The sequence below is a fragment of the Schistocerca nitens genome, chromosome 5 (assembly GCF_023898315.1).
Source record: "Schistocerca nitens isolate TAMUIC-IGC-003100 chromosome 5, iqSchNite1.1, whole genome shotgun sequence".
In the NCBI taxonomy this organism is placed as follows: Eukaryota; Metazoa; Arthropoda; class Insecta; order Orthoptera; family Acrididae; genus Schistocerca; species Schistocerca nitens.
In genome coordinates, this window is record NC_064618.1 from 691,752,662 (window position 1) to 691,762,642 (window position 9,981).

The window sequence follows — 9,981 nt, forward strand, 5'->3', positions numbered from 1 at the left end:
TCGGCGTGGCATACTATCCGCACGTTCATCAAGGTACTGTTGGTCCAGATTGTCCCACTCCTCAACGGCGATTCGGCGTAGGTCCCTCAGAGTGGTTGGTGGGTCACGTCGTCAATGAACAGCCCTTTTCAATCTATCCCAGGCATGTTCGATAGGGTTCATGTCTGGAGAACATGCTGACCACTCGAGCAATGTTGTTATCCTGAAGGAAGTCACTCAAAAGATGTGCACGATGGGAGCGCAAATTGTCGCCGATGAAGACGAATGCCTCGCCAATAAGCTGCTGATATGGTTGCACTATCGGTCAGTGGGTGGCATTCACTCGCTGGACAGTGTGTCTAAGGTGTTTAGCCTGACCTGGTTGCCTCCAAACACGTCTTCGACGATTGTCTGGTTCAAGGCATATGCGACACTCGTCGGTGACGAGAACGTAATGCCAGTCCTGAGCGGTTCAGTCGGCATGTTGTTGGGCGCATCTGTACCGCGCTGCATGGTGTCTTGGTTACAAAGATCGACCTCGCCATGGACGTCGGGAGTGAAATTGCGCATCATGCAGCCTATTGCGCACAGTTTGAGTCGTAATACGATGTCCTGTGGCTGCACCAAACCATTACTCAACGTGGTGGCGTTGCTGTCATGGTTCCTCCGAGCCATAATTCGTAGTTAGCGGTCATCCACTGCAATAGTAGCCCTTGGGGGCCTGAGCGAGGAGTGTCATCGACAATTCCTGTCTATCTGTATCTCCTCCATGTTCACTCCGAGACGCCTCGACATTTCCCTTGTTGAGAGCCCTTCCCGGCACAAAGTAACAATGCGGACTCTATCGAACCGCGGTATTGACCGTCTAGGCATGGTTGAGCTACAGACAACACGAGCCGTGTACCTGGTTCCTGGTGGAATGACTGGAACTGGTCGGCTGTCGAACCCCCTCCGTCTAATAGGCGCTGCTCATGCGTGGTTGTTCACATCTTTGGGCGAGTTTAGTGACGTCTCTGAACAGTCAAAGGGACTGTGTCTGTGATACGACATCCACAGTCAGCGTCTATCTTCAGAAGTACTGGGAATCGGGGTGATGGAAAACTTTTTTTGATGTGTGTATTATGAATAAGGATGTTTCTGTTCCAAATTTGGTTTTTAGTAACTAACTTGAAAATATTAGAGGTTGCTTAAGGGAGACACATAGTTAATGTTTTTATATCCAACTGAGGCTACATACGAGTTTTCATTTTTCTGGGCCTAATACTTAGCGCCTTCAATATTTTGTAAAACGCCGATTTTGACCAAAATACTTCTCCGATCAAATTTAGACTTGTCGGTTGATTGTGACATACGCATTATTTAGCGCCACCTATTGCTTTTGTAAAACAATGTATTTAGTGAACGACAAATTTTGATCTGATCATTCTGAGATTTAACAGTGTTGACATTAATATACTGAAGCATATGATGACAAAGTTTGGACAAGTTACTTCAATTTTTAATTTCATTGTTGGATTATGGCGCAATACTTAGTTTGCTTTGCATTGGTGCGTTATGACAAAGTGGCGCTAGTAGGAGTGACGTGGCGTTCCCCCGGCACACTCGCTCGCCGCTGTATCTCTCAAATGATACAGCGCTTGTATTGCCACAACATATCTGCTTTAAATTAATATGTACGTCACATTACAGTCAACACATTTGTGCCAGTTTGGTGTCTCATCCAAAATAGGTAAACGAAATACTTGCTTTGTAAGTAAAACCGCCTTTTTTTGCTGCAACATATTTTTCTCAGACGCGTTTCGCCTTTTTCTTGCTGTAACACCCAAACCTCCAGGTAGCAGACGCTCACATTGGTACCAAACGTTGTGTGTCGATAGAGTATCAACCAAAACACCGATACATGGTTCCATACCTGACACGAAACGGAAAACCAAGAAACTACCCTTCCAGAAGACCAACTCAAGCAGTCACTGGCTGGGATTTTTCATGCAGCGCAGGCGAGCGCGGGTACCCTTCACGCGGATACAGTACCCACATGATCGACGGCTGTCCTCTGTAAGAAGCAGCCTGTAACAGTACATCTCCTGCAGCGATTACGATCTTACAACGAAATAAGAAATAATAAGGAATGAGTAATAAATGTCATGTACGACTTTAAAACTGTTGTTCAGTCTGCTGTGAGACCGATGACCTCGCAGTTTGATCTCCTCCCCCAAATCAACACAACCCCAATGTGCTGTTGGCCACTCTCGAGCGACTTTCACTTCAAAGGTATGAGTTGTTAACATTTTTAATGTCGTTCGTGTGAATAAACCAACTTAAAAAAAAGTTGGTAGAGCGTTAGTTCGTCATACTGAAGGTCCCGAGTTCGAAACACAACAGCAGCAATTTTTTTAACAGTTTACGTGTTAAACTGTTATATGGGAGAGCATTTCTTTGCTTTGGAAGTCTGTTTTCGCGCTGTTAGTTGAAAGTAGCAAACCTACAGAGAACATATGCATAGATAGGTATCGTGTTATTTATACAAATATACACTATAGGTTTGCTACCTTCAGCTAACGAAGCGAAAGCAGACTGCCAAAAGAACACTGCTACAAACTCCGAAAAGTCGTTTTGCATGTCAGAAAAACGTTCTTCCAAGTAACAACTTTATGTATAAACTGTTAAAAATAGTCGCTGTCACTGGGTTCTGAACTCGGAACCTTTGCTTCGACAATCTCACGCGCTACGTACTCACCACATACCCCCGCTCTGTTATACAACAGATACGCTTTTCAGTTGTGCCTTAGTTGTGGTGTTACTTTTAATTACCGTTTACGCGTGTACTGCTGGGTGACAGCACATAGTGTGAACTAAATCGGTGTTTTGGTTGATACTCTATCGACACAACGTTTGGTACCGACATGAGTGTCTGATACCTGGAGGTTTGGGTGTTATAGCAAGAAAAAGGCGAAACGCGTCTGGGAAAAAACTAGTTGCAGCAAGAAAAGGTGGTTTTATTTACAAAACAAGTATTTCTGTGCTTGCTGCGGAAGATGACCAAGCAAACAAACTTGTTCATGTAAAAGTGTTCCCCATACGCATACACACTAAATATTATTCATCTTTGCAATATAATTTTTTTTCTATTACCGTCTTCAAAGGAACATATTTCACTGACGCTGAACCAGTCAGTCAATCAAAATGTGTTACTGTTCCAATTGCAATAATCCTATAAGCCGCGTTATATCCTTGTGTATGTGACAACTGCTTTCACACTATTTCTTCATCCACGGTTTCTTCTCTTGCATGTATTACGTCTTCGCTACGATGATATAATTCCAATTTGTGTGTTGCAATACATATTATTTGACGGAAGTTGTGAACTCTACTTCAATTGCGGTAGGGTGCACAATGCTCATAATCCTGAAAGGTTCTTCGTAATACTGGTAGAATTTGCCGATGTATTTGGTGCTCATGGCTTGCAGCACTTCACAATAACAAACTGTTCTGTTGCTTCAATTGAACCATAATGTAACACTTTTTTTTTTTGGGGGGGGGGGGGAGAGTTTCTGTTACCTAGAGCTCTTACAGTACGGATCCCGCTCACCGGAAACCTTGGCATTAGTCCTACCTCAATTTTCGACATTTGCTTGAATAACTTGGTCGCTGTAGCAATTGTTTGGCTCCCATTGTGCACAAGCATACGTATTTTACTACCACATACTTAAGCTTCTATTAGGGCTATAACACTTCTTTAACAACTACTTCACGCATGGGATCATCCCAGATTCCCCACCGTTCGTGAGAGTTTCGTCTTCATGACGGCATGGTCCAAAATTTGTTTTCTTCTCTTGTGTTCTTCAATGTCTCGTTTTCTACTTCTCTATTCGCAATTACTTCAGTATGATGTAGCTACAGAAAAAGCTCCTACATCCCGGTGTGGTGTTAACGGAAATTTCCTTTGTACCGTAATCGACAGTATCTAAATCAGGATCTCAGTTAATTCTTCACGAAAAGGATAATCTACAACACGCGTTTTCAACCACTGTTTCTTTGTAAATAGTTTCATCGTTCCATCCTTTCGTCAGTAATTATCTGGTGTTAATATTATTTCGTATTTTAATATTTATTCTACTTTTTTATTTTATTTATTTTACTAATTTAATATTATTTCTTTTTTGGCGGTTACTTAAGAATGATCCGAATTTTTCATAATTTGTTCCAAAATGTTGCATATAAAAACGGGATTTTTCTCAGGCTCATACCTCGGACTCTGTTGGTGATAGAAAGGTAGCATCAAGTATTTCGGATAGCCCTTGGGCTAGGGATGATATGTATATCCAACAGATGACTCGTCTTATTGTGACTATCTTGCAGTATAGTGTCAAAATGTGAATATTACACACTTCCTCCATCTTAAGCAAAGAGAGGAAACATTTGGTTCTTCTTGAATTACATGTGGTCTATGGTGTGCCTTAAGGGGCTTACGGAGGCATCGGTTCGTGGGCGGTTGCTGAGAAAAATCGAAAAGACATTTTTCACAGTGAAACTTCCTGGCAGATTAAAACTGTGTGCCCGACCGAGACTCGAACTCGGGACCTTTGCCTTTCGCGGGCAAGTGCTCTACCAACTGAGCTACCGGAGCACGACTCACGCCCGGTACTCACAGCTTTACTTCTGCCAGTACCTCGTCTCCTACCTTCCAATATCCTTTCTTTCAGGAGTGCTAGTTCTGCAAGTTTCGCAGGAGAGCTTCTGTAAAGTTTGGAAGGTAGGAGACGAGGTACTGGCAGAAGTAAAGCTGTGAGTACCGGGCGTGAGTCGTGCTTCGGTAGCTCAGTTGGTAGAGCACTTGCCCGCGAAAGGCAAAGGTCCCGAATTCGAGTCTCGGTCGGGCACACAGTTTTAATCTGCCAGGAAGTTTCATATCAGCGCACACTCCGCTGCAGAGTGAAAATCTCATTCTGGATTTTTCAGTGTTTTCGGCGACAGTAGAGGATATCTAAATAACTACCGCAGCAATTGTTCAAATTCTTACGGTATATTCTCTGGGCATTTATTTACAACTCCTATCTTCCCGTTTTTATACATCTTAGTCTGTTGTGGAATAACACTCCAAAAATTAGTTTTTGGGTACCAACAAGGGAGCCGCGCATTCAAAGATGGCTGTACACAGCAAACGGCTGAAATTTTTATAGTATGTTCCTGTGCTCCCAATTTCCAACAACATTGACAGTTCCCTTGATATCTTTATCCGTTTCTGAGTTACAGAGGTTCAGAATTATTTTACTTGTACTCGTAAACTACGCACGTAAAATCCTGTGTGACACGAAAACATAGTTTATAAAATGATGTAGCATAGAGAAATATGCAGTTCAGTGTCTTGGTCATCATCAGAAGGGTTCTGGGGGCCCCGTGTTATAGTACTGAAGCGTATAAAAATGTTTGTGCACGTAAAATCGTGTCTGACATATCCTGCTTCAGCAGGGAAAACCAGCGGAAAGGTGCTCGTATCACAGCACAAAAAAGCGAATATGCTCGTGGTTAAGAGACTGAAAAGTAGGGTACCAGGTGCCTCATTCTACCTCCCTCAGCTTTTCAATATTTTCTCCAAAAATTTGACTTGGAAACATATTTCGCTCTTTATTTATGCTGAGAGAGGAGGATCCAGGGACAGTTGGAAAGAGGCGGAAAAGTGATAAATATTGGAAGATTGTAGGCAGTAGTTGTGTTATATAGATAGCGAAGGAGACAATGGCAGCGTGTGTGAGAGGGGGGGGGGGCAGAAGACGGTATCAGTTACAGATACACACAGAGGTAATGACAAGGAGTTACGCTTAATGAGAGAGAGAGAGAGAGAGAATGAGCAGTGGGAGTGTGTGGGTATGAGCCACTTAATGCGATGAATTTGTGTGTATGAGCGAGATACGGATGGTAGCTTGTGGAAGTGAAAGTTGAGTTGCATGTCAAAAAGACCGCGGATACGTTCGAACGTCAAAATTGATGGGAAAATTTTTAAAGCTGCTGAGGAAGGTAGAATGAGACAGCTGGTATCCCAGTTTTCAGTCAGAGCATATTCGTCTCTTTTTGTCTTCGATAAGCGCTTTTTTCAGCTTTCAATAGTTGCGTTCTTATACCAGTAGACTGTCCCATACATGCGTTTCATTTTTGCATCTAGATAATGCACAAGCTCTTTCTCCTTCCTTAGTTCCAGTTAACCGGAAATGCGTCTTTCAGTTGTTCCACGGATACAACTGGGTGGACGTTGCCTGACGGCTGAAACGACTGAAATTGCGAAACACTGATTAATTGCTGTCCTTGGCACGTGATATAGTGACAATAAATTCACTGTTATCTTGTGTCACGTCTATAATTTGTTCGTTAAATCATCATTTGGTTTGGTTTCGTGCAGTTCACTCATTCTTTGCTCAGAACTCTGATTCTGCACACCTCAGATCAGCAGCATTAGATTGCTGCTTTTGCATTGCCAGACGCACGGTCACAATCTGACCCTTCGACTTGGCATTCTGGTTTCGTGATAACAACTTTAATACGAGCCTTCAGTTCTGCTACTTCTGCGTGAGTTTGTGTGTGCGAACAGTGTATTTTATGTCGAAGATCGCTAATAATCTTAGCAATACCCCAGTAAGTGAATCTTCAAGTTCGCAATGACTTTCTTTGATCTCGTGATTACTTGTTTCAAGTGTTTCCAACTTTTGAGTCACGCTTTGCAGAAGTTGAACAGCAGTAGATACCGCGCGCTTTTATCTTCAGTGTCGACTGCGCTGCTGGCGTATTAGTTTAGGAATTAAATTCTCTAATGACACTTCCACAAAAATTATTATTTTTCCATGACACTCGACGCAACTACTCGGTGACCATTTGCCGACAATATTCAGTGGTTCACATTGTTCATCACTGCTGCTGTATACTAACATTTATCTACAACTATTTCAAGTTTAATTTACAACCGTCACTGTAGTGTATGCGGTGGAGTGGCACGATATCCCCACAAGCTGAGCATTCATAAACTACTAGAAAAAATACCGTGATAGGTTTTTCTTAAATTCATTTGTACTGGAAACCGACTCAAATGGAATAGTATCTTCATAACAAAATTGCCGTTTTATCACCACATGCTTTTTCTATAGACACCAAGATTGATCACCTTACTAGGGAATGAGACCCTAACTGTCATTCCGTACAGATTTTGAAATTGGTTCTGTCATTACATCTACTAACGTGTAGCGTTCAGCTGTTTAATGATGTATGGTTCGGCAGGAGAGGTCGAGCCTACTACTCGCGTCTGCGAGCCTGGCTAATAATTGAGCGGGTAATTTTCTGCCGTAATTGCCCAGACGTTAGGAAGCTGTGAATCAGAAAGCAGCGGAATAGGTATCGATCGCTTTGAGGGAACCTCTTGTCATGTGATGTTAGCCTGCAATCTACAGGGTATCCGACCAATTGATATTGCCGTAGTGAAGGACAGGTTTGAAGCGAACGGACAGGAGGTGCTAAAACACAGGGCTATAATCTAGATTTAGAAAAGGGTGCTGCAAATGGAACAGTCGGTTTAAAGAAACCAGGGGTTGCTCCCCTGGAGCTTTTCTACTTCTCAAGGGGCTGGCGGAACGAAAAGGGACGGGAGGTGTGTATTGTAACGTAAATGGGTGCCAGGAGAGGGGAGAAGCTACTGGGGTAGACGTTGAGAGTTTGCTTTCTTCTTTTATTTGCTGACAAACAAATATGTGCGTCAGCTTAATTTCCTAAATACTGATACGATAAACGTGACAGTTGAATTCAACACCTTTGACTAAAATGATACACTGATTGACTTTTACTTCAAGGTGCGACCAGAATAACTTAGACGTATAAATACAAAGTGCTTTCAAATATAATTTTGTAAGAATTATTAACTTACCTCCTACCAGATTTTCTAATATCAACATGTGTTGTGAATAAGCGCTCATGAAATGAACAGTAATTGATATAAGTTCGTAGGCTTCCACGGCAAGTGTCATTTTCAGTTAAATAATTTCGGATATTAGGCCGCGTCATTATAAAACATTAAATTAACTAAATCGCCTACTTTCGACCGACATGCAACAGCTCCGGAGAGAACTGTAGCAAGTCGATCGAAGTATCGGGAATTTAGCTGCTTTAGTGTTTCTAAAGACGTGGCCTAATACCTAAAATTATTTTATTCAGCCAAAGCTCCGACAAGGCCGCAAGACTCAATATTCTGCAGGGGACTTTCAGCGACTTGTTGAGTCCATGCCACGTCGAGATGTTGCACTACGCCGGGCAAAAGGGGGTACGACACGATATTAGGAAGTATCCCATGCGTTGTCTCACCTCAATGTGTGAGCAACTATAGAATCTTTCAATGGATTAATTAAATTATTTAAGGGTTGTCGAAATGAGTGAAATGAAAATTAGTATAGGTTTGTAACAACAACTTAAGTGAGGAAATTATACATTTCCTTTTGTAATGAGCCAGAGCTTTTCATAAACTAGTGACCTGACTGACGTCAATAGTTTTAGTAATAGACTGTTTCAGGATTCTATCAAAATTGCAGCCGCAGTAGCGTGTTAATGAGGTGACATCTGTAAATCCGGCTGTGTTGTGGCAGGACAAGATACTTTCAACACGGCAAAAAACAAAAAAACAAAAAAATTAAAAATCTAGATCGCTCCGTCTGTTGCAATTTCAGCGTAATCTTGTAATCCATTGTATTTTTATAATAAACGTGTTCATACGATCGTTTGCAGACTCGCTAGCTAAAGCTGGCAAGTTCTGTTAGTAACCTTTAGCTGTTCAACTGAACTTCTCCTACCAAGTGATGCCCGCCCTACCTTTGTTCCTTCCCCAACTACGCCGTCTGCGAAGATATGGGCTAAGTTATTTTGTGTGTACTCTACATCTAAATTGAAAACAACAAAAAGGATTCGTAATCCACAGACTTTACATCGTACTGAAACGTCGGGGCTTTACGAACTTACATCACATGTCGTTATAAAACAGGTTATGTCGATGTTCTGTTTCGACAATGTGCTGCCAGCCTGTGTGGCCGACCGGTTCTAGGCGCTTCAGTCTGGAACCGCGCGACCGCTATGGTCGCAGGTTCGAATCCTGCCTCGGGCATGGATGTGTGTGATGTCCTTAGGTTAGTTAGTTTTAAGTAGTTCTAAGTTCTATGGGACTGATGACCTCAGATGTTAAGTCCCATAGTGCTCAGAGCGATTTGAACCATTTGACAATGTGCTCTCATTGAAGTTCTTGTCAAAGATACAAAATCTCCTGCAGTTCAGTCTGATGTCAGACTTCAACGCGCAAATGCAGAAGTGTGGATGGGCGCCACCAGTGTTAGGAGACAAGTGAAACTCTTCAAAAATGGGAACACGAGCTTCCAAAATGAGCCTCGTTGCTGTTTCCCAGTAACTGCCTCAGCAGTAGTCAACGAGGAAACAGGTGACCAGTGCATTAACATAGTCATGTCATTGTGAATGAAATCGCAACAAAACTTCAGATAGTATACAGCATAGTGTAGGATATACTTGAAAGCTTGCATTACAGAAAAGTTAGCGACCTTTGGGTTCCATGTCTGTTGGTCACAAGACTCTCAGAAGCACCATTATTTTATGCCGTCTTCGGTGATTTCGAAATGAAGATTTTTTATGGGTATTGTGATTGGCAGTGAACGCTGTTTCTTTCTTGACGAGCCTGGAGGAAAACGTCAGAGTAGCAGATTGCATTATCTGGATTCCATTGCATGATCTAGATTCCTCGTCAAAAAAGTAAAGACAGTGTGATAAACGCGAAAGTTACCTGCAGCGTCTTCTGCATGCAGAGGATTGCATTCGAACCAGGACATGTCCTGTACACCTAGACACTTTAGACTCCATGTCGTGCCTTTTACGATAAATGTTCTCGAACACAGTAATGCACTACCTCACACAGGTCATATCACTGTGCGTAGACCCAGGACATACGATTGGAAAAGTATACTGCACGCTCCA